Consider the following 18,861-nt stretch of genomic DNA (forward strand, 5'->3'; position numbering starts at 1 on the left):
CCATGGCTGGGAATTTGCCAGGACTGGAGCTTCTGAAAGCAACTTTTCCACCTGTGAAAATACAACATTTAATTTGTCCATAAATCAATTTCCTCCAGTGTATTTCATACGTAGAGAAAATCCATTACCTCGAGTCCTAAACAACAATTTCTGAATTAGGAGAAATGCACCCCCACAACCCACTCTAAAGCAATCAAAACTAAAAACCATTAGAACCATGTCCTTCCACCCTCCCCCTTCCAATTTAGTTAGTGTCAAAAGAGTAATGAGTAATCAGGAAAATTCCTGTTAGGCTTATCTCTCAGTCCAGTGGGATCTCTAAATCCTTTATCAGCATTCACAATGAAAAATAAGGTAACACCCACACTTGTTTAGCCCAGACTAGACACAGTCTGATACACATTTGTGGAGTGACTGGAATTTACATCGGGCAGCAATCCAGTTTCCAGGATCTTCCTGCACCCTCGCTGTGCCCAAATCTGTGTGGAAGCATCCAAAGAAGCATCAGCATCTCGCAGCTTCCAGAGCCCTTCAGTGACCCTTTTTATAAAGTGCATTTCAACCACTGGTGTATGATCCCCACTCTTCCCAAGGTAAATGTGTTACTGGTCTATAGCTTGAGAAACAAACTGCCAGGGCCATGGGGACTTTGTAATAACATATTTGTATTCTGGAAAAAACCTTGTGCCATTTAAAGCCCAGCAATTCTGTAGCTTTTGCAGGCATCACTGATTTCTCTGGGAGGGATATTGGAAGGCACTGCAGCAAGGATACTGCCCTGCTGACACAGCTGCCTCTGTACCAAAGGCTCAGCTGAGTCATCCCCACTCTGCAAAGCCTTGCTCTGGGGCTCCCAGGTGGCCATGGATTAAAATTTGCTCGGCAGAATGGAATTCCCACACTCAGTGACCTCAGCAGATGAAATTTTGTGGCCTCCTGACTCTCAGTGAGTGACTTTACCAACACTGCTGCCACCAACACAGCTCAGTGTGCAAAGCTCTCCACACAGCACGAGACAGACTTGGAGAAAATCAAAATTCACTGGGCTGGGATCCTCCAACATCAAGAGCTGCTTCCCATCTCTTTTCTTCCTCTACAACAGGAAGGCAGAACGGTCACAATGCTGAAGGATCAACAACTTTCCCCACCACACCCCATCCACGTGGTGGAGCATCTCCTGCGTGGATATGACCACCAGGAGCAATGCTTGGTTCTCTTCATCCTTTTCATACTTAACCAATCCAGAGAAACCACACAGCACATCCCATGTGAACAAAAACACAACTTTCATTTACTATTTTATTACTATTTTATGCATCTCTAGATCAGAACTGCATAATTAGCTGCCAGCAGTCAATGCATAATCAAATAAGAGTGTGAAAGTAATAAAGAAAAAACCCAACAACACAAATCAACCCTAAATTATTAACACAAATGGAGAGATTGATTTGCATGAGAAATATTCACAACAAAAGGTGAAAGCAAAAGAATACCAGAAGCAAATACTTTAGATACTCATTACTTGGTCACCTAGAAGTATTTCCACTAGATACAGGAAAGCACTGGAAAATCTGGAGAAACCACAAACTTCAGAAAATTCTGCAAAAAATAAATCTCCTGTCAGAGCCAGTAAAAAAATAAAAGAGCTCATTCATCTTACATATTTTGCCTAGAAAATATAAATCCCTGGGCTAACCTGAACCACAGCAGAATGGAACAGTTCACAGAGGAGGAATTCTCTTCTGGACACAAACTGGCTTCAAAAAAGCAAGATGGAAAATTTTTCTGTAGCAGCCTGTGCATATTACTGCAAGGGCAAACAGAAATATGTTAATGCACAAATATCTCCAGCACTGGCTACTGCTGGAGGCAGAATGTCAGCCACAAAGGGCCAATAGACTGATCCCACATGACAATCCTATATTTCTGTGTATTTAACCATATAATTAAAACCTGCTGCTGCTACACATACTAATTAGATGGACAGCATTTCATTTCAGGAGTCAGCACCCCCCTGACTGACAGCACGGCAGCACCAGGGGCCTGCAGCAGCCAGCAAAGGCTTCACTGCTCAGAGCTGTCAGTGCTGGCTCCCCAGGGGATGCCCTCGGAGGGCTGGGTGGGGGTTAACAGCATTCTAAAGAGATTTCCTTCAGTCCAGCCACACCATTGTTTTCCAGTTGTTCAGTAACTGAGGTATCTCAAAGCTTGCTTTCATTCCAGTCTCACTTATAGTTTCTATATTCTCAAAATCTTTTGCCAGACAATCATATTTATAAGGCTTTCCTGTTTCATCTTCCCCAATACCCCTCCACTGCCTAAGTTTTATTAAAATCACCAAAGGCTGGGCTGCTCCAAGCATGACAGACACTGCCTGTAACCACTTGCAAAGGACAGGGGAAAGCCAGGTCCCAGGAACATCCACTGGGGCCTCAGCAGAGGATGCTCCACAGTAAGTTTGAGAAGCTGTAATGCAGAATTTTAGTTAATTAAAGCTTCACATGCTCTTTTCAGGGTCAGTCCAGGGTCCAGTTCTGATCATGGCTGTAGCTGCTGCCATTTGCATTTTGGCAGAACATTCTAAAGCAGATTAATCATTGCATAGGAAAATCCACACTGAGGAAGAACATGACTTACACTGATATAATTTATTCCCCTTCCACCAATGACCCAGAACATCCCAGGTGCATGACTGCAACCACCAAAAAAAAATTCAATCCTGGCTCCAGGTGCCCCTTATTAAACATGTGCCTTATCTCCACAGCACAGCCTCAGCACCAAGTGCAAGATTCCTGCAGACCCTCAGCTGGTCCTTCAGACATCTCATGGCCACTCATGCTCATCCACAGCCTTCCCAGCTCACTAGAAAAGACACAATACATTTCCACATAAGAAAGGCAGCCACTAACCATACAAGAGCAGAGTCCTGTGGGTTCAGAACAACACAGGCATCAAAGGCTCAGGGATATTCACCACTCTTGCAGACACAGAAGCTCACAAAGCATCAATAAACAGTTATACTGACCACACACAGTCATTTACACATCAGCCTGGGCTTTAACCTAATTGCTTCCAAAGGAAAAGCAGCATCTCAGACCTCAACTGATCACAGTAACACTGGTGAGCACAACCCCAGGGGCTCAGGCCAGAGCAGGGGCAGCTCCAAGCACACAGCTTTGGTCAGTGGATGTAGCACACCCTGGCTCTCCTAATCCCTGTCACTCAGCTGCCTTCAGGAAAGCCCGGGCTGTGATCACCACTCTGCCTTTCAGCTGAACAGACAGCGTTGGATTTCATCAGCCATTTCACTGTCACACTGCATTGTCCACACGGGATAATGAGCCCCGAGGCTCTGCTGCTCCCAGCACTGCAGTGTGATGGGGAACATATTCCTGCGTGGCACACAGGGACAGGAGCCTGCCCTGAGCACAGGGACACCCTGCAGACACTGGTAGGGACAAGGCACACCTGTGTCTCTGCCTGCAGATTCGAAATGAGGCTTGGGCTTGTCTTCCCAATTTTCACAGCAGAAACTTGCAAGTCTGATGGAAACAAAGACACAGAACCCTTCTTTAAAGGTTTCTCTGGCTAAATAAATAAATTGATAATGAAAAAAATTGTTGTGTTTTATAAACACTGCTGAGTATCTGTAAGGGAAATGATTTTAGGTTGTAACTTACCTGACTACATCTTATGGTTTTTTCTTCTTTTTGGTTCATGTTGGATATTATAAAAGTGGGTTGTTTATAATCAGCACTCATTTTCACATTCCTAAGACATACTAATAGCTGAGCTATAGCACTGCAGTGAAGTGTTAACTGAATTTTTCCAGCACTTCTCTTCACCTTTCCACTCTCCACTGACGAAAAAAATCTTTTCCAGCTGAGTTCAGCAAACCTGCATATGTGAGTGAAGGCAGCAAGGCCTCACACTGAGTCACAGCCAGTTTAGGTACAAACAGTTCCAAAGCAAAACTAAAAACAAACAAACAAAGCCAACAAAAAATCTGGGATGCTTATTTAAAGCTACAAACTGTTGATCTAAAAAATTGGTGCTGACTAGGGAGAAAACAGAGTCAGAACATTTTTTATTTGTGAAATGTTAGCAAAATTTACCAATGGGGAATACCAAACTAACCTAGGCACAATTAAGGTGCTGATAAATACCACTGTGAGGCAGGCTCCAAGCTCAGTGACACTGGGATAAATCTAAATTTCCAGTGGCATGACTAGGACAGCTCTGTCCTTCCAAACCTACCCAACTGCCAGCAGGAAGAATTTTAGGTGCAGAGAACACAGGGCAGGGAGGAGCCATCCACCTGTACCTTGTGTCCCTCCTGCCTGCTCTGCCTGGATGCAGTTTTAACTGGGCAGCATCATTCACAAACAGCAGTCTCTCTCCTTCCTGCACTGCAACTTAATATTGCAATTATTTAATCCTACCTTATGTCATCCTGAGCTCCCTGCCTACACACAGCTTCCAGAAAGCATCTCACATGTAAACCATACAGCAACTGTTAGTCCATACATTATGTAAGCAATAATCTGGAGAGCAGGAGGGGGAGGGGGGAGAAAAAAAAGGAACAAATCCATAGCCTTAGTAGGCTGGCTAAGTGCATATTTCCAACAAATGTCAATTTGCTGGTTACCTGAACAGGCCTGAACAGCACAGGGATTACAGATTTCACCCATGCTGACAGATGGCATTTTGCAGTTTTGATCCATGGCACATTTAAAGGAATACATTCATGAAGCAAGACACATGATAAAGAGTAAAGGACCTGAGACAGGAAAACACGGACTGCATTAAGCATGCAGGATTCAAGCATGCAAGGTTTTGCTCTGCTGTCACACCAGGATTGATCCCATTAACTTCCATGGGGACAGGCCTGATTTACTCAATTGTAAACAATCAAAATGAGGCCTGTGGCTCGAGGCCAACACAGCAATTCATTTTCAGCACTGCAGGCTCCATCAGGGCTGGGGGATTTGCCAGAGAGCCTCAGTGAGCTGGGAGAGGGGAGCTCCTGGATGCACCTGGCCAGTCCTGCTTTCGCTTCATCCAGGTGCTCAGCAGAAGTACCTCAGGATGGATAAAGTACCTTTATTTATGATGTGGAAGCAATTAACCAGTACTGAGTCCAAGCTGTCCCCTTCAGTGGTTAGACAAATATAAACCCCTTGAGGAGCAGCAGAAATGTGACACAGCCTCTTCACTGTTCCCTAGGCAGGCAGGTATCACCCTGAGAGCTGCAGCTGTGCAGAGGTGAGTGTGCAAGGGCAGACAGGAGATACAGCATCACTAATGGTAAGATAAATACATTAAAGTGTGCTACTGAACATCATCCTCACATGATAAGGAAAATTTCCAAGGTTCCTGTTTGAAATCTAAACACACCTTTATTTGCTCTTGATTTTACTGTCTCTCTCTGTTTTCTCAAAGTGTAAGAAAGATACAGGCTACAAACTCCCTGCTCTCGTGCCCACATTTCACTTATTGGCTTTTACAATGGTTTAAAATTTTGCCAATTTTATTGGTTTTATATAAGCCCCAGCAATCAATCATAAAGTAAAAGATATGAAGTAAAAATGCAATAAACATTATTGCTTGACAGCTGCCTGGTGGCCCATGTGGGACCAGCTGATGGCATTACTCCAGGACCTAATAGAGAAGCTTATACCTTCAGATTAACATTAATTGGCATCCTTAGGGCAGCACAAGCAAAGAGGCCAAGGACCAAATGGGCCACGAAAATTCAGCAAACCATTTCTCTCTCAGCTGAAGGGAGGCAGACAGGCAGCCTGCAATGGAAAAATGTCTTTGTTATTCCCAAGGAGAGGCAAATACAGAGACAGGGCCCTGACAGGTCTCTGCAGAGGGTGACAGATGATGTCACAGACAAGAAAGTTTTAAACAAAACAAATAATAAAAGACAGAGAGAGAAGATTGCCTCTGATGTGACCAGAGACATCCTTTGAGGATGCTAATGGAGAGAATTGATTATAAACCTTGCCTTTTTTTGCAGCACATACAGCAAAGAACAAGTGCTTGAATCAAACATGAGCATGCATAAAGATGTCCTTCCCTGGAAGAATGCTTTAGACTCTGATTTTCTGGCACCAAAATGTGCAAAGCACTAAAATATTTATCAAACAGCTTGGGTGCAAAGACCCATGCACAGGCTCTGGACTATTTTGATGTGGGCAAACCAGGGAGCTCTTGGTACATTGGGAAGTATCAGCTCCTCAGATTGGACTCTTTCTCAGTGACAGCATTCATTACAGACTCAGCTGGTAGGAGGCTAACACCACCAGTGCCTTCTCCTTCACTGTTTATTTGGAGTTAGGAGGAGGTTTCTGCTTGGTTTCTTCTCAGAAAATTCTGGCAACTTCCTCCTCTGGGCAGCAGGCAGCACAGTAATACGTGGTGTTGGGTATCACATGGGATTCTCAAACAGATCCCATGTGAAAATCTGCCACTCTCCCACATACACAAACAATAGACTTCTCATTAATATGTCAGCTTGTTAAAAAAAAAAAAAAAAGTTTCAGACTTCCTTAAGCTCTCAGGATCCAGGTCACAGGAAAACTGCTTGTCACACACTTCCCAGCTCCTGACATGTCAGTATTTAAATGCTCCCAGCAGGAGGCTGCTTGCACCTGCTGCTTCCCCCTCTCCCCTTGGCCTGCCTTGCTGTCCCCCAGACAGTGATGGGCACTGGGACACAGAAGCAAAAGGCACCTTTGCCTTGGAGCCAGGGCCATGCCACTGCTGCCAGCAATATATTCCCTGAGAGGATTCACACTCCCCAAACCGAGCTGGAACTATGAACTCTGACAGTGTTTAGACTCTGTTGAACACAGAGCAAGGCTATCCCAAGGCTTGCCACTGATGCACGAGACATTCAGATGGCCCATGATGTTTTCAGGCTGGTGAAGGAGGATGGGATATCTTAAAGAGAGCCTTGGGCTCAATGAAGGTCAGTTGCCTCACAGCAAATTCCAAGTGTGAGAAGCAGTCTGGGGGAAAAGGCCTCAGCAATCACTGAGCTGCACAAGCAACTCCATTTCAGCCAGAACCTCACTGTGTCTTGATCCTGGGACCCCACTTTGTGGGTACAAAGCCCCCACAGAGGCAACTAAAAGCACAAACGTGGATCAATGTTAAAGTGACCCTTGTTACCCAAGTCAATTCAGTAACCAGAAACAAAATGCTGGCCAAGAATCATTCTCAAAAGCTACTTTGCATGCAACTGTGTATCAGCAGCCAATTAATTTAGGAGATGGAGTACACTTTGCAGACACCAGTCCCATGGTAATGATGCCTGTACCAAGAGATCAGCAGGGGACGTGGGGGAAGGAAAGGGGTGAGGGAGAGCTGCCAGGCTGCTGTTCAAGGAAAAAGCTTTGATCTAAGACAGAAGGAAAAAAAAAATTAAGCATCCTTTAGACTATATCAGCATGGTTTATTTTTCAAGCTAGAACCTATTACAACTGTACTGATTGCTTTGAAGTTCCCTGGCCTATGTCAACTGTTTATTTATGATTCCATAATTGAGTTATGTCAGAAGTGCCAGCCTGGGAATTAGACTGCTTCCTAAGGGACAGCAAACATGATTCTGTCTTAGCTCCATGCTGCTTCAGTGTGTGCTGTCAGCCTGCACTGGTTTCTGTTCCAAACTGGCTGCTCTTCCCTAAGGGCTCAAAGATGCTGAGTGCTCCATGACAATGACACTAATAACTCAATGGAGAGAGGAAAAGGCTGCCACAGGACAAACCAGCATCTGCCAGCTGTGCCACACCAGGAATGCCCATGTCACCCGTGGGAGCAGGGACAGATGGAGCTGAGGCTGCTGGTCAGGGCTGGAACTCAGCTCCACCACAATCATGATACAAGCAGTGGCAGTCAGAAGTGAAATATTAATAATTTTTTTTAAATTGCCATGATTTTTCCCTTCCCACACTCCAGCCATCCAGCCCATAGAACAAAAACTCCCTCACACTCTATGCTCAGCAAAACCCAACTGAACTGAACTCACAAAATATTTTATATGGGTGATATGTCTCCAGATCAGTGCCAGGCAGCTCCCTACAACACATCCTAGGGCTTTTTACATTCCAGCTTCTGGTTGAATATTTTTGAAGTATGCTGCTGTCATAGATTTTCTTTCCCAACTTCTGTTAGCTTTGTTCTTGGCAATACATTGTTAATGACTATGTTATGGTTGACAATCTAATGTTCTTTCCCACTTAGGAAGTCCTTCACAGCACTACACCCACTCCCCCTCACCTCACAGCACAGGTGAACATGGGCATTCTATTCCTCCTAGTCTTCCTCTTCCTTCCCCCAGTTTTTGTGCTGCATTCTGCCACCACTGCTTCCCTTTCTTCCATTGAACCAAACATCCAGGTACAGAAAACAAGTATTTCACTGTGCAAAGCTATCATTACCTGCTTCTCCATTCTCTCTCATTATTCTCTGGAGATGCTATTACCAAAAGGCTATAATTTCTTTTTTTATTTATTTTTTAAAATACTCTCTCACTTTTCCATTTCCAGCAAACTTTGCACTCCTCAAAGCATAGTATCTCCTGAGTTTTAAAAGTCTATTCATGTTTATTAGAGGTAATTATCAACAAGGTATGAGTGATTCACAAACACCAGTGCTTGTGACCCACAGCGCTTCTGTGATGTCAAGGCCCAGAACATTTAATTTCTGCATGAGAAACTGGGGCTCAGGGAACAAGGTACCTGATCAGTGCCTCACACACAGGAAGAAGCCCAAGTCTGTAGTCTGAACATTTAAAAACAACATATAAAACAAAAAGCACACCAAAAAAACCAAAGAATGTGCAAACAAATAAAAGAATCCCCACACAGTAATTTCTCCCCAAGCACTTTGAGCTCACTAATGAGACATCAGTTAAAATACCTGAACTCTGACTAAATCCACAACATTTACTAATTTTAACCAGTTTCTTCTATAAAGGAGAAGATGGTTTCTGCTCCACCTGAGCCCTGTTTCCAAGGTACAGCCTGACCAGGGTACTCAGAGTCCCTGGCTCTCAGCACTGTGGGTACCAGGGAAGCTGAACATGTTCCTTACAGCTCTTTTAATTGTGTCTCATTCAGACTTCAAAGTCCACATCAGCTGCCAAATGCAATTTCTTCTGGGCTTTGAAGTACTTATATCCTAACTTCAAAAATTTCTCTGCCACAGTCCCTCCTTGTCAAGTCATGGCTCACCAGCAACAAATGTCATTGACCCAGCCCTCCCTCCTCTGCTACTGCAGGTGGCCTGGTTTGACACCATGGTTTTAACTATGCCAAATAAACTCTCACATTGTACATTTAAAATTCTTTCAGATTCTTTTAATTCATGGGGTTTTTTCCCCACAAACACCTTCCATAGCTACCCAACATTTCAGCACACTGGCACTTTTCTAATTCATCCTTCATTAAAAAATAACTCCATCTTCAGTCTACCTTTCTGTGCAGGAGGAAGCTGACAGTTTAAAAGCTCTCAGTCTTCTCATCCAATTTAAGAGCATATTTGATGAGCACTAGAATGTTCAAACCCAGTGTAATGCTTTGAGCCTGAGACATTCTAATATTCCAGAGTGTAACCTTGAGTCCCATAGCCCTGGGCATCCTAAACCTCATGGGTTTTGTGCTCCAGTATTCATCACCTCTTCTCTCCATTTATCTTTGGCACTAAAGACATGTCAGAGAAAACTGCCTTTTTCTTTATCACCTGGATGACATTCCATTGCTTATTTCCACAAGCAATGGAGGGAAGTCCCACCAAACCACCTCTCCCTTTTCCAGACACATCTGAGTGCTGAGAGAGCAAGTGGTTCTTCTGTTTGTGATAAAGAGTGCTCAGAAATGGCTCTGCTCTCTAGGGCAGCCTTGCAGAGTAGAAATGGTGATGAACCAGAATTCAATTATGTAATGAGAAATTGCTTTAATTAGCCAGTTAATTGACTCCTCGATTGCAATAACTAAAATCACTTGTTTTTACAAGGCATGCTATTTTTTTCCTAAGGGCTCCCAAGAATCATCTCTGCCTCTCACTTCCCTCCACATCAACTAAAGCTAAAAAGGATCCAAGAGTGCTGGCATGCTGGAGGATCACACATTTGATTACTGCTTCAGAGCAGCCCCAAAAGAAATCCATAAGAGGGGGGCAGAGGTGCACAGTGGCACCAGGGTAATGAGCCAGTCTTCCTTTGGTGGAGAGCAGCCCAACCTTAAAGCAGGTGAAATGCAAATGAATTGAGTTGCCCTAATGCTGGCTTCTTTTTACTTTTGCCCAAAGTGTCCCAGCTCAGAAGGATCTGGATTTTTCAACCCTAGCAAGATCCAAGGTCTATGCACATGGTCAAGAGGGCTGCTCAAATGTCAGAGCAGGGGTACACAGTGCCTTAAGACACAGTTTGGGGCCAGTTACACAATGATGTAGTTCCAGGTGTCTCAAAGATGAGCATGAGAGACAATCCAGGTCACTTCTCAGCACACTGAACCCAGTGCCCAGGATCAGGATATTGCACACAGACCCAAAACAGATGACAGAATTTAGCCAGAAAGCTGCCTCTATCTACTGCAAGTTTGGATTTGGCAACCCCTTTAATAGGGGTGTAAAATTTTACTCTGAAACAAAGAAAAAGAGAACATGACTTGTGAGTCAGGCAGTGCATGAGCACAAGGGAATTCCCTCATCTGGAACAGGAGCTAATGCAAATAGACTTCACACAGCAATGACAACTAAGAGGAGAAAAAGGGTCAGAGTGGAATGACCCATCAATCTCTGCATCCCAGGACTCTGCACCCTGGTTATCCCCCAGAGAGCTACAAGGGTTTATGAGGAATATTTCTTTGTAGCACAATCATCACTATCCTGGTAATTCCCAAGATCTTTCACTTTTTTTCTCCTCTTGTGCTGTCCCATAAAGCTGCTGTGCCAAGGTTTCCTGGTGTCTCACAATGTTCACCTCCACCTGGGTGTCTTACCCAGCTCAGGACAGGGTCAGTCTGCCTCCAGGGACAGCCTCCCCTCGCAGACAGAAGTGCAGACAAGCCAAGCCTTCCCTCCACAGGGTTCTCTCCCTGCTCCCATCAGTGACACCCCCTCAGAGCTCCTGCTGTGACAGTGACCTTCCAGCTGGGAGGTGACCTTAGGTCTCAGGCAATTCAACCACTTTCCCTCCTCTCCTGACTTGCAGCAGGTCATCACCAGGAGGCAAATAAATAACCATAAATGAACAGTGCAAAAGGCAGGCTGGTGAGTTCTGTGACATTTTAAACATCTGCTTGATAGCAATGAGTGGAAACCTGGATGAATGCAAAGTAACAGGGCTGAGTCTGACAGCACCTTTTAAACACCAGAGAAAACATCTTACCTTGCTGAAAGGAGAAGGAAAAAGAATCAGTGGTGTTGTGTCTTCACAGGAGATCACGTGGAACTCAAACAGAAATTGCAATTATTTCTATACAAACTCTTCTTGAAGGAAACCTTAGACATAATCAACAGGGAACACCTGTGTGTTTGATCAGGGCTGATATTTTAATCTAAAAACAAGCACTCCATAGTAACAATAAAATCAACACCAGTTTGCTAAGTAGGTCACTTTTTTTTTGATGCAAGTATGTCAGGAATTACTGTGGCCCAGCATTCTGCACCCAAAGCATGTGAAAGTATCACCAAAAGAATTCCCTTTGGGATCTGAGCAGCAGCTGCTCCTGCTGGAGCCTGCAGAGAGCAGTGCACTGTCTGGGCAAGTGGCAAACAGGGGCAAGAATCCCAGGTGGGATCACAAGTCAGATGAAATTCAGTAGAAGAGCTTGCACCAGAGAATGGGGACACAGGCAGAGAAGTTTGAGACCCACTTTTGTACAAAACTGCCACTGCAAAAACTAACATCACAGCTCAATTTAAGAAGGAAAATCCATCAGCTCTTGGAACATAATTCACTACAAAATGCCTGAAGAACTGGCTTCCCAACAAAGCACTGGCTTTTAAATGAACCAGTCAGCTTTGGGAAGGACAAGTTGAGATGGATGGCACACAAATACCAGATACTTGCAGGTCCAGCACAGACAGGGCAAACAGAGCCTGGATACAGAAGTGTCCAGAACCTGCCCCACTCCCTCCCTCAGACCTCTCTGCAGGTCCCTAATACATCTGGCTGGCCCCAAAGAACGAGAACCACCTTCATCCCAAAAGACATCACCAAACACACAAAATACATATAACAGCACTAAACTGAGTAAAAAAAGCTTAATCAGAAATTACCATTAAAATATGTGGCAGTTGTTAGATATTTTTCCTTTTAGCCCAATGGCATTCCTTTGTTTAACAAGAACACAATTTCCATGACAGAACAACAGCCATTGCAGTTTTCTTTCAGTCCAGAATATCCTGTCAGGATTGATTCTGCACTAAGTCACTCCTTAAACCTTTCTAACACCAGATACTCCAGGACTGACTGTGGCAGCCTTTAAAAAAAGTACAGACAGTGCCATAGATGATTTAAAGACTGGAATAAATGTCATGTCTAAGGTGGTTAAGTGGAAATTTAAAATAGGCAAAATTAAATTACCCATGAGAAATACAGCCTGAATCTCTGACCTGAATTTGGTCAGAAAGTTTGCTTTGTCTAACTCACTCAAATCAGGAGTGCAAGACAGAAAGGTAGGAAGGTTGGGATGATACAAACTATGAGGAATGGAGGGTAATACACAGAAAGCTCTGTGCCAAAATCCAGAAGGGGAAATACTGCATATGCTCAGATCTAGAAGCAAGAGAAGGGTGTTTCTAAGACCCCCTTCAATATCCTGGGGGACCAAACTATTCAAAAAACCAGAGATTCAGTGACCAGCAAGGGATTAACAAAACCATTGCAATTTTACAGAAGGAATAAAGAATGGAAAAACAACCTGCAAATCTGAAATATAACCACATTTCTTCAGTATTAAGTGCATGTAGGTTTCAAACCCAGCCATAAACTACAATAAAACAGCAGAGGCAATCTTCTGAGATAAAACCTATTAGATGATAAGAGCCTGAGAAACTCCTAAATGGCTCTGTATGGCCAGCATGCGAAACAGGTCAGTGCTCACCACCCTGCTTTAGAAAGCAGGGGTCCATCAGCTATGGGACAAGCCATGGTGCTTGACCATCCAAAGGGCTCTGTCCTCCCTCGGTGTAACCCCTCAAGCCATTGCAGGAGCACAAGGCTGTCCCCATGCCTGGGGTGGCTGCTCCTGGCAGGCCCTGGGGCTCAGCCGCCCCTCCTGCCCCGGGGCACACAGAGAGGAAGCCAGTATGGAGGAAGAGGAAGGAGCCGGCGTGCAGCATCCAAGGAGCAGAGCCACGGAGCACAGAGGGAGTTTCAGAGCTGAGCAAAGGCCCCGTGGGAAGGGAGGGCTGGCAGACAGCACTGTGTGTGTGCTGCACGGGCCACATTCATGGCAACAAGGAGAGGGAGGCAAGCGACCCCCCCAGAGCCGCTGTTCATTCCTTGTTTGTTCGCTCTTTCAGCCTGAAACGCTCGAGCAGATTTACACAAGTAAGTGCACTCGAGAAGTGGGCAAACTGAATATGAACACAAGGCCAACTGGCTGCAGTGTCCAAGAAACAGCAAATGGTATTAATCCCCTGAATTGGAGACCAAAGCACCGACCAAAGCAGCATGGAGCTTCCCAGTGGGGTCCCCTGCCATCCTTCTGCGGGGCTGCACAGTGGGGAGGCTGTGGGGGCTGCCTGAGATCCCCACCAGGTCTGGCCCCCCTGCCCAAAACTGCCCTTCCATATGCAAGGGGTGGGCAGCTGCTGGCACAAGCCTAAGGCAATTAGCACAGGAGGAAAATAAGGCACTGGGAAGTACTTGAAGCACTTGAAAGTTTACCAAAATAGCTCTCCCCAAATACAAAAACTCTGAGTTACCACAAAAAGTGCCTCTTGTAGATCCAGCAGTCAAAAGCCATCCCTCTGGGAAGGCTGCTGCTTCGGGCACCCCTATGCTGCAGCAAATCCAACATTGTCTGAAGTGCAAACAGCACCATTTTGGACTTCTAACCCATCAAAGTCAGGAACTAGTTTGCAATGAGAACACTGCCTTCATGGGTATTTGTGCACGTGCACATAAAAGAAGATAGAGGGTCCAGAAATGAAAATGAGATTTCAAAAATGCTGAAATCCTACAGCTTGCATGTCCTTCCCTGTCTGTCAAACCCAGTTTCTTAGGAATATATTTACAATTCCTAGACAACTGCTCATCAAACCCTATGCATGTTTGTGTGATTTTTGACAGTTAGAAAAGCATATATTTGTTCAAGTTTATTTTTATAGCATTCAACACCACATACCAAAGACTCTGTAGTATGGAAACCAACAGCATTCTCTTCTACCCAGCTGTAACTTACCATGCCACAGGAGGATGGAGGAAGAGGCACCTACTCACAGCTTCACATCCTCAGCCTTCTTTCACAACAGTAGTGAAAGAAAAACTGCTCTCAAAAAAATTAACCATCTAGATCTTTCTCTTGGAGCAATGATGTTACACTGACAGAAGCTGCTACTTGATATTCAATAATTAATTCATGTAAAGTTCAGCTGTACTGGATAAAGTGCCTGTACCTGTTACTCACCCTAAGCACAGGCTTCCTCATAACCCACCAGCATCTTCTGGAACGGTCAGTGGAGATTTTTGCCCATTTTGCTGATCCAGTGACCTTTCCTTTTTGCACATGATGCTGTCCAGTGCCAATTTCAAGGGATAGCAGGGTGCACTCTGACCTTGTCCCTCCCTACACTGTCAGCAATGTGCCTTTCCCTCAGTGTAATAAATGTCTATGTTCTGTATGTTCCACCTTTGCATATTACAATCTCCACATTCTTGTAACTCTCCTGCTGTCATTGCCCCAGGCATAATCTTGAATTATTTGTGTTGCCATGAATAGTACACACTGCATTATCTAGACAATATATGTTTTTAAAAGTATGTTGCAGTGTCAAGCACACCAAGAGTTGTACAACCTTAGTTCTGCCTTCTTAGGTGTCCACATTCACCAGCAAACACAGGAATTTTATGAGGGAGGTAAGACACAAAATAATTGATGAACACAATCCCAGAATAGAAGAATATATAATTTTAAGCAGTATTCACAAGCACACAGAGCTTCTTGCATATGTTTTTGTTCCTTTGGCAGTAATACAGGCCAGAATTTTAGAAACATCCTGCTAGTCTTATGAAACAACCTGACAAAAGGAAAATATAATTTTTATCTAAGCAAAACCTGATAAGAATTTTAGAGTCAGACTTTCTTGGTCTGCAGGTTTTCTTCCTGTTGGATTTCAAATGCTTGCCACAAACAGAGGACGAGGGAAAGGTCATTTGCATCCTTCTCCTAAACCACGGAAATCCTTTAAATTGGGTTGAAAAGCATGAGGCATTCAGAGCAGCAACTACTGCTGGGTTTGCCCACAGCAGACTTGCCATGTTCTGCAGCCTTTTTGTCCAGCTGCCATGAGAGATCTTCCTCCTCTGCTCAGTTCAGTACCAGACAGCTCTCTAGGCCACTGCTGCAGACAGGTGACACCAGGCAATCCAAAATCATCAGGTGCTCAATGCTGTCATTGCTGCTTGCCTTCACACCTGCCTGGACTGTCCTGGAATAAACTTCCAGAAAATGCTTTGGCTGGACTGCAGTGCACCAGTGAGCAGTAACTCAGTCCCAGAAATGCAGCAGCAAGCAGGTTCCTTAGGCCTTTAATAGCAAAGGGGATTTCCAAGGTTCTGCTCAAGAGTTGTACCAAACACACCAAACCACAAATGCAATTTTTCTAATACTCAAGGAACTTAATACGTAAATGGAACATCACAGCACATAACTGAAGCTGCAGACACCCTGTCCCTCCTTTCCAACATGGAACACCCTCTGCCCTTTCCCCAGCTCCCATCTTGCTGTCGCTGCCTCCTCAGATTTCATTTTGGTTGCAGTCTCCTGACACAGGCAACTTCCATTCCCCCCATCTGTCCCCGGTGCAATGTGATTCACACCATGAACTGAAACCAGGTTCAGAAACCACTCTCTTAACTTTCCACTGAGCTGTACTTTCTGTCTTCTCATCTAAAAGCATCCTCATCCCATTCCACTCAGCTCAGCCAGAACAGTCAAAGCCCAGGCTGCATCCTAGGGATGCCCAGAAAGCTGCTGGTATTTGCAGAGCAGGAGCTGATGAACAAGGACATGACATTCCCTCAGCATTCCCCATGGCTCTGATCACCATGGCAGAGAAGAGTTTGCTCTCCCTGAAGGGTCAACAGAGTAAGAGAGCCAAGGGAAGGATATGTAATGGAGACCAGCAGTCCTGGTCATAAACACAGGCTGTCGAACTCTGCCCACCCTAAAGCAACTTCCCAGCTGAGCTGTGCCAATTCAGCCCAGCACTGGCTGAAGATAACACGATTGTCCCCCAGTCTGAGGGCTCCTAACTTGCACCCCCATGTTTCTGTGCAGCTGCAAACACCCACAGCTGCTTGCACAGCAGCAAGGCTTTCATGCCCTTAAGCCAACTACATTTAAACCAGGTTTGAAATTGTATGGCTTGTTTTTCCTCAACAAACAAAACCTCTTGGTTTGACTAAACTCTTGGCAATACACATCAAAAAAGGCTCAACTGAATTAAACATGTTTGGAGATATAATGTAGGTACAAAGAGCTGGCCAAAGAAGGTATGACAGAAAATGAAATAAAATAATTAAATAAAAGAAAATCCAGCACATTAAAATAATTATTTTGGAGCTAAATTCCTTAGTTACAGGCATATTTTGAAGCTTTCTTATAAAAGACAGTGAGATCCCAAAGCAAAGGACTGCTTCCAAGAGCTATATTGCCTCCAAATTCACACATAAAATTAGTAGAAATAGGTCTGAGACTGGGGGCTGGTGGGAAGCCTGAAATTGAAAAGCCACTCTGCTGAACATGCAAAAATATTTGAGAAGCTGTACAAAATCTAGTAGCATTCTGGAATCATACTAAAAGTTATTCATTTTTTCTAGTGGTTTCCCATATTAAAAGCTGTTTAGAGCAGTTTTGCAACGGCCACAGCAATGCATCATGCAACAGATTCCTGTTACTTCAGAAAAAAGTTCCTCTGCCTGATGGATTCTCAAGAAACCACCAAGCTGGTAAAAGTCATTCTGGTTAGGAGACAGGAGCAGCCCCCAGAAAAGGCAGGCCATAGATCCACTGTGCTTTGGGGCCAAGAAGGGACTCTGCTCCCAGGATCTCACTCACTGGAGATTCCACACGAGTTACAAATAAGTCTGGGGGGCACCTTTACCCTCTCCTGATTCAGTGTAGGCTTTCCTAGAAACATCCATGATGTATGGCACAGAAAAGAAAAAATAAAACCTGTTTTGGGATCCCTGCAGTGCTCCAGCCATGAAGCCTTCCTCTGGTAAGCTACAAACTCAGGCTGTGTCAAGGAGCAACATCTTTAGATGTCTGTGAGGTAAGATTCAACTGTTTTTACAAACAAAAACCTCAAATGAAAACAACAAAACCAGCTTTAAACACAGAGAACCTACAGGCAGTAGTAAAGACTCCTGGTAGAACAAGCCCAAGTTACAGTGTTTTGCCTCAGAAAATTTTTGAGAATAATCTTTCAACCTATCCTGTTTTTATTGTTACGTAAGAGATTAGGGAAAAAAATAAAGGCATAACAAACTAAACCCTTCCAAGATGAACAGACTGGTGTATTTTAAACATAATAACCCATCAGAAGAGGCTCCTGACTGTTCACACCTCACTGTCTTTGTTAAAAGACATACACCCACAACCCTTCTTTCCAGGAATTACCAGAATTGTGGGTTTGTTTCTTGGTGAACTGATTTTCTATATATCTATTGTAAAAGCCACAGTTCCACCTTCAAATAAAAAGTCAATCCCAGTTTGATCCCACAGAAGCACAGACTTTCGGGGGGGAATACAATTTAGAGCCATCTGTTCCCATTCCCTCTTCTCCTTTTGCTCACAGCCAGGGAGAAGGCACTGCCCTCACCTTAGATCCATGTGGATTTTCCATCCCTCTCCAGTTCACCTGACTTCCCAGGCACCACTATGAGCCTCCTGTGCCTGTGGGCTTTTTCTCCTCTCTCCACCCGTCCTGCTGATCATTGTTATTAAACACACCTGTCTGCCCCTCATCCAACTGCTATTCCATTTGTATTCACCCCATACCCAGCACACATGCTGCTAGATAATGCTAACTGCATGAAACCACTGCTGGCAGGTGTGCACTGATGAGCAGGGCAAGAAAATGACATTGTCTGGCTGGGCTAAGATGTGCCAAGCAAGGAGTGTGGAGCAGAGAGAGCATCAGTGTGGCACCCCTGGGAATCTGGGTCACCCTGTCACCACCTGCTGAAAGCACAGCCTCACATGAGGCAGGAGGAGCAAAAGGGGCTTCAGCTCCTCACCATTACCAGAGCTGGAGCTTGAAGTGAAGCAAGAAAGAGGCATAAATTATAAAGGCAACTGCAGAGTGATGCATGCACAGAAGTTTTTGTTTTCTGTGTGTTTTCAAGTGAGAATCCTGCAGGATGCATTGGCAGCTTGTGCCCTAAGGTAAAGAAATGCGAGGCCGACGCAGAACCCAGCGAGTCACTTGTTCAGAGATTCTGCAGACCCTCCAATCTTCTCTTTACTGCAAAGTGTATAAGAAAATCTTATCTGAAAGAGTTGATTTCTCTCCAACATGTATTTGTCTTTTATGTCCTGTTATTTTAAACACACTCCCCTTCACAGTCTTATCTAAAACTGGGAAAATTGTGCAATGTTCTCTGTGCTGTCA

At 44.5% G+C, this 18,861-nt stretch overlaps 1 protein-coding gene and 1 long non-coding RNA gene across 3 annotated transcripts in view; both read right to left on the reverse strand.

Moving 5' to 3' along the window:
• The window catches only part of LRP8 (LDL receptor related protein 8), a 170,965-nt gene that overhangs the window by 118,105 nt on the left and 33,999 nt on the right, over nt 1-18,861 (reverse strand). The window lies entirely within an intron of this gene.
• Nucleotides 1,273-18,130, reverse strand: LOC135451317 (uncharacterized). The gene is made up of 3 exons (XR_010441275.1): nt 18,070-18,130; nt 1,697-1,807; nt 1,273-1,599 (listed from the first exon to the last, which is right to left on the reverse strand). It is a non-coding gene; the product is annotated as an uncharacterized LOC135451317 (long non-coding RNA).

This window comes from Zonotrichia leucophrys, chromosome 8, assembly GCF_028769735.1.
Source record: "Zonotrichia leucophrys gambelii isolate GWCS_2022_RI chromosome 8, RI_Zleu_2.0, whole genome shotgun sequence".
Classification (NCBI taxonomy): Eukaryota; Metazoa; Chordata; class Aves; order Passeriformes; family Passerellidae; genus Zonotrichia; species Zonotrichia leucophrys.